This window comes from Nannospalax galili, unplaced genomic scaffold, assembly GCF_000622305.1.
Source record: "Nannospalax galili isolate Female #2095 unplaced genomic scaffold, S.galili_v1.0 scaffold1131, whole genome shotgun sequence".
Lineage (NCBI taxonomy): Eukaryota > Metazoa > Chordata > Mammalia > Rodentia > Spalacidae > Nannospalax > Nannospalax galili.
This window is the reverse complement of record NW_008329039.1, coordinates 1,358,915-1,365,306: the sequence shown is the minus strand read 5'-3', so window position 1 is coordinate 1,365,306 and position 6,392 is coordinate 1,358,915.

Sequence of the window (6,392 nt, the reverse complement as noted above, 5' to 3'; positions counted from 1 at the left end):
TAAAAATATATTGCATATAATATGCAATAGAGTACATGAGATATGGCATGGGGGCAGTAAAAGGACGTGTAGATAGGGGAAGGGATCAAAATAAAATGAAAACCTTGTATGAAAAAGAAAGTCTCAAAAATCAGTAAAAAGCAAATATATATATCATCATACAGTTTCCAGCAAAAAGTAATAGTCCAAAAACTTGAAAATGAATAAAATAACTATATAGCTTCAATTTTATGAAAAAATCCTTTCAGTCTTTACACTGCCTTATTTAACCTTTTTGTTTTCTCATGATGTGTGGTGCTTACCTGGAGCTTAGGAACAAATAGGCTTTCATTTTATCTCCTTATAAATATTCTTGGAAAAGGGAATAAGGACATGTTTCAAGGGTTGAATAGTCAACTTGTAAATTCTTATTGGCTGTGTTTTTGGACAGTGTAGGTACAGGACTCGCTGTCCCAATAAATCCTACTGAACCACACTATTAATTAAATATATGGCAAAATGTGTATAGTATAATATATTTCTTGTTGGATATCAAATAAGAAAAAAATGTACAAAAGAAAAACCAATACAAAGTTCCTTAATATTTCATATGTCCTTCAAAGTACTGAATGACTTACTAGACTGTGGACATATTAACTGTGTGATGTCATTGTTCCCTTCTGTTTCAATACTTTGCCTATGGATAATCACTTGTGATATCCAGTGGCATTAATGACTTATGATTTCCTTCTTCTCCATAATGATAATAATATTTAGACTTATGGAAAATTGAGGGTTAGTCAAGCACTGGGCTAAAGACTTCTCACAGATTTTTTAATTTAATAATGTAGCAATTAAAATGAAGCACAAATTATCCTATTCTTTTCTTCCCTCTGCCCAATCATTATGAAGTTCAAAGCTAATTTTTCATTCACCTTAGTATACATACCTGCTTGTAAAAAAAAGACCCTGTAAATAAAGGTAGTCAGAAATTAATTTTTAATTTGTTCAAATCACTTCGTGAAATCTTGATTAAGCTTTGCCGTCCTCTTTGTCAGCAACCTCCAGTTTCCCTCTTTTTAAGTTAGTTTGCTCTGACATTTCTGTTCATAATGGCACCTTGCCTCTAAGGCCCTGTCTGTTTTCTGATATGTTACAAGACTCCAGTAGCCCTCAATGTTTCATTTTCTTAGGTATCTTCCAAATGCCACTGAAATAATTAAACAGATTTAACCAAGTAGTTTTCCTATTAAAGCTCTTTTCTGAAACCTCATTGTCTTCTTTTACTCATTACCAAATACTATCCAGCATCCTCTGTGTCAGGTGTTGCCCAGTGTGCTGAAGATGCAGTAGTGAGTAGAAAAGATGTTCCTGCCTTCATGGAAGTTAATTTTAATTTCAGTGAAAAAGTCAGAAAACAGCATATAACACCTTAAGACTTTTTCAGGATTTTTTTTTTACTTTTGTTCATGCTGTCACCGTTGCAAACCTTTCTGGCCTCATCTCACACACAATGTAAGTGCAACCAAACATGAATATTCCACACATAGGTGGTCCTGAATGTCTCAAAAATGCTTCCACTATTCAAACTGGATATTCCCACTTTACTTAAAGCCTAAACTCAGGTACTACCTTCCCAAGTAGACTTATCCAAACCCTTTAACCTCCTTCCTTGTGTCTAAGAGGTTGCTGGTAAATGTTTAGTGGCTATCTCTGAAATAGAGAATTGATTTATGGCATTTACTTATGCCCATGTTTTGAATATGACAAAAGTGCCCAATTTCAAGGAACCAGTGTGAGTTCAGCTGGCTTGCAGATTTTATTAAAATTTAATAATCAGCTTTTATGAGTCAGTAGAGCTGCTACAACACACCACAGCTTCCACTGTCCATCCATAAAAATCTAAGACATATTTATTCATTTGTCTTTAATAAAAAATCAAATATTATTGAACATCTATTTTACAGTTGGTGGCACTACTCTAAGCTGTGGTATTCCATTCTATTGACCATGTAAATACGCATAAATCTGGGACTGAGTTTCACAGTCCAGATAGGGAAAGAAAAAATATATATAAATTAAAAAAGACCATGTTACAGTTTGAATATTAAATCTCCACAGGTTCATGTGTTTTGACGTTTGGACCCCAGCTGGTAGTATTTGTGTTGGAAGGCTTTGAAACTTCTGGAGCATTTGTCTGCAGGATGTAGGTAGCTGTAGGAGGATTTTATGGGTACCAAATCAAAGTCTCTGCTACTGATTGGCAACATGTAATAAGCAGCTGCCCCTGGCTTCTATTTGGTCATGGAGATGTGAAAAGCAAACAATACAGACCACATCATCAATGATAGCAACATGTATACAAGCAGCATCTAACCCACAAATACACTATATTAACAATTATTTAATGAATGAATACATTGTCGAATATTTGAATATATTTTAGATAGGGAAGAAGTCACCATAGGAAAATACTGTTCTATAGTAGATGAAAATGAAGACAAGTTGAAAGTCAAAGACTATTCTGAAGTTGAAGAAATTCTCTTCCCTGCCCTAAAGGAAATGTCATTGCTAAGTATAAGAAACAGTTACCAGAATGAGGCAAAAAGAGAATCATAGGTTAGCAAAAGCTATTCAGAAAGAATTTTAAGATGCGACCATCATTGTTAAGTAGAAAAAATATCACTTCATACATAGTAAATCATTCTCTGGTTTCTGCAGATGAAAATAATCACTTCATAATACATTTTTCTCAAATTTTCATCGGAGTGGGATCTGCTGTTGCTCTTCTTTTTCTGTTGGGTTACTTGGCAATTCAAAAGAAAATCAAATGGCTCCTAATTCTGGTATGTATTTGATCTCAATGGCCTGATTTTTTTAATCATTATTTTAAGTATCTGGGATACATGTAATCAGTAATGGCTTACCTCATCATAGTATTATGGCAAATTATGTCATTAGGTATAGCACTTCTTATACTCAGTTGAAATATGGAAATATATCTTTCAAAATTTCTTTGAACCAGATTAATTTTAAGTCACAGCCACTATCCTAACAAACAGATTGGAGATTTCAGTTGCAGTCATTTTGTTCTTTGATGTTAAGAAGTCATTGACATTTTGTTTCTGTCTAACACTGAAAGTCTGGTGGCCCATCTGGAAACGGGCTGTCATCACATGGTCTGTTCAAGTTTGCTCATTCTGTGTTTGAAGGGCCTAGGGTGGCAAGGACAGCATGACTGTTTATTCAGTAAATAGTGTTGCCAAACCAATGATGCTTTTATGAGAGATTAGCAAATAACCATGTCCTCAGCTCCTTCCCTGCAGCGGTCCTCCCTTGGGAGACTCAGACCTTTTCAAGACAGTCAAAAGTACATCTGATGCCAGGATCAGTCGCTGCCTATATTTAGTATTTGCTACTTACTGTTATTTGAATATTATTCCTGGCACAAGCATGTTAGTCGACACTAGCAACCACCTTGCCATTTCCCCTGGGGTCTTGCTAGCAATATTCCAACAAGTTAGATGCCTGTTTCTCTGAGAATACTAATTTCTAGAAATAGTTTCAGAATCTTTTCAGTATAAAAGGAGGCTTTGCTCTCTCTTGTTCTTTACCCCGAGAGCTCCTCTTCTCTTCTCAAGCCATATCTGTCTCTGCTTCTAACACTCAGCAAAATTTTCTCATAGGTGCTCGGCTTTGGGATGTTAAAGCAAAGAAACAGCTTTCAAGAAAACTTTGCTTCCCCCCCCCTTGTCATAAATGGTCATCTAATCAAAGGAAATGCACGACCTGTTACTAGTATAATATAGAGGGTGTTAGTTGAGAAAGGAAGGGGGAAACTAGAGGAGAAAGTCATGAATCTTTCATAACTTGTGCCACATATGATTCAAGTGCTACAGCATTCAAATGAGAAAGTAAAAAAGATGTCAGTCAATGTAATGGTATGTGTGAACATGGGATCCAATAACCCTCACTCCCGAAATCAACATCCTACTGTCTCCTCTGGACACTCCATGGTAGGGTACTGCTACTTTGGTTATCATAACACTTGGTATTCTCTTCTGAATTCCCAGCAATTTTGCTGATGAACACATTTTCCCATTAACTATTTTAATCCATACAGTGCGCTGATGGCCAAAATGTATAGGTAGAACGTAAGAGATTTTTATATATTACCACTGCAAAATAAGACGCTATTTTTAAGATCTTCATAAAAATTATTCTGCCAGTAAATATTAGTGAATATTAAGTAAGATGGTATAGGTAGAAGTATTATATATCTATACTTTTGAAGAGATGTGAAGATATTTTTCCTGTGAAATAAATATCCCAGTGTAAAAAGCAAATAGCTGTTAAATAGAAAATTTTAATTGGTCATCTTGGAGTGTTTTAACATTTGAAAATGTGAATTCAATATCAAAATTAAATCATTATTTTATATTACCCGAAAATATGCAGATCATTGACTTTTTTGGCGCATGCCTATAGTCCCAGCACTTGGGAGGCAGAGGCAGGCGGATCTCTATGAGTTCAAGGCCAGCCTGGTCTACATAGTGAGTTCCAGGACAGCTACAGGGAGACCTTGCTTCAAGAAAGACAAAAAAATTTTAAATTATTAATTCTAGATAAACGTATGATCTCTGTGAGTTCAAGGCCACCCTGGTCTACATAGTGAGTTCCAGGACAGCAGGGGCTATAGGGAGACCCTGCTTCAAAAAAGACAAAAAAATTAAATTATTAAGTCTAGAAAAACTGTATAATGTAATGCAACTGTGATGAAGAAAGCGAAGTAGTTAAAAATTTTCTGACAAAAAACAATTTAAGAAATGTGAAAATAATTTTATTTTGTTCCAATGGAAGTACATTTATTTCTTTGCATGTGACTGCAGGTACCATCAGAGACCAGAGATGTTGGATCCCCCTACAGCTGGAGTTACAGGTAGTTGTGAGCCACTTGATGTGGGTGTTGGGAACAAAATTGGGGTCCTCTGGAAGAGCATAAAAAATCCATTTCTCTGGCTGCATACTTTCCTAATGAAACAGTCTCCATAGACATATAGAATTAACTTACTATTTTTGGTGCTTCTGTTATGATTTTTACTTCATGTAGGATAGAATTGTTTTTAGACCAGTTCACAATGTGCTAAGTGAACAAGATAACTGAATTTCGCTCTATAATAGTGTTAGGTCTGAATTATGATATGTCACCAAAATCTCAGTTAGGTGAGAGGTGAGCAATGCATTAATATTCTCTTTAACCCCTGTTCATGTTACCTGAGCCTTAGGTGTAGAGCTCCATTGTAGATGTGACACATAAAGCTGGGCATCTCACAGACATTTATTCTCTGTGTTTGTCCAGTTGTGGAACTCTGTAACAGTCTCCATCTGTTGCAATAAGTGTCTTTGATGATTGGTGAGAGATATACTTGTCTGTAAATAAAAAGATACATACTTAGTATACAGTAACAAATTGCATTTGTCTGGGGATGTGACAAACACAGACGTAGATTTTTCTCTAGGATCTTTGACCTCTCCAGCCATGTGTATTTGGCTATGTGTAGAGTACCACACATGAATTCCTTCCCACTGAGTGTGCTTTAAGTCCAAGTAGATAGATATTGATTACTACCAAGATAATAATGCCACTATTGTATCAATAAAGATCATTCGCTGTGCTGGTTATTGTTGTATTTATTAGGCTTTACAGCTAGGATTGGACCACTGATTGATTTTTCTCATTTAGCAGCTTGCATACTATCCTCTAACACTATGAGAGCTAGTCTTCAAGAGGGAGGCTTCCAGCTCCACTGCTCCATTGTTCCAAGTTCTGTATCCAAAATATGTCCTGTCTTCAGCAATCTTTATATGGAAAAAACCCTCAATTAATGTTCTCATAAGCTATAATCACTTCCACACTCATTTTTATTTTTTGCTTCTTTATTTCAAAAAGTTCACTAATAATGTGGCTAGAGAGATGGCTCTGACTTTAGAGAGATGGTGATTAAGAGCACTGGCTGCTCTTGCAGAGGACATGGATTTGGTTCACAGCACCCATATGGTGGTTAAGAACCATCTGTAACTCCAGTCCAGGGGATTCAGTGTCCTCTTCTGTCTTCTGAGTGCATTGTACACTCTTGGTATAGTTACTTACATGCAAGCAAGCACTAATACTCATAAAATGAAAAGCAATCAAATAAAATTTCACATTCACTAATTATGAAGAAAGGACATCTTCTGGATACTGTATCTCTTAAGGCTGTGTATTTCATGCTGTATGTATTCTCATTGTAGAATCTAAGATGTTGAACAGAAACATGATTGCCCTATCTTTTTTTTTCAGTATGCAGGGCTGATGCTGCTTCAGTGTTCAGTTTGTACTTTCAGTGCTCATCCTCACAAAAAAGAAGAGGTAT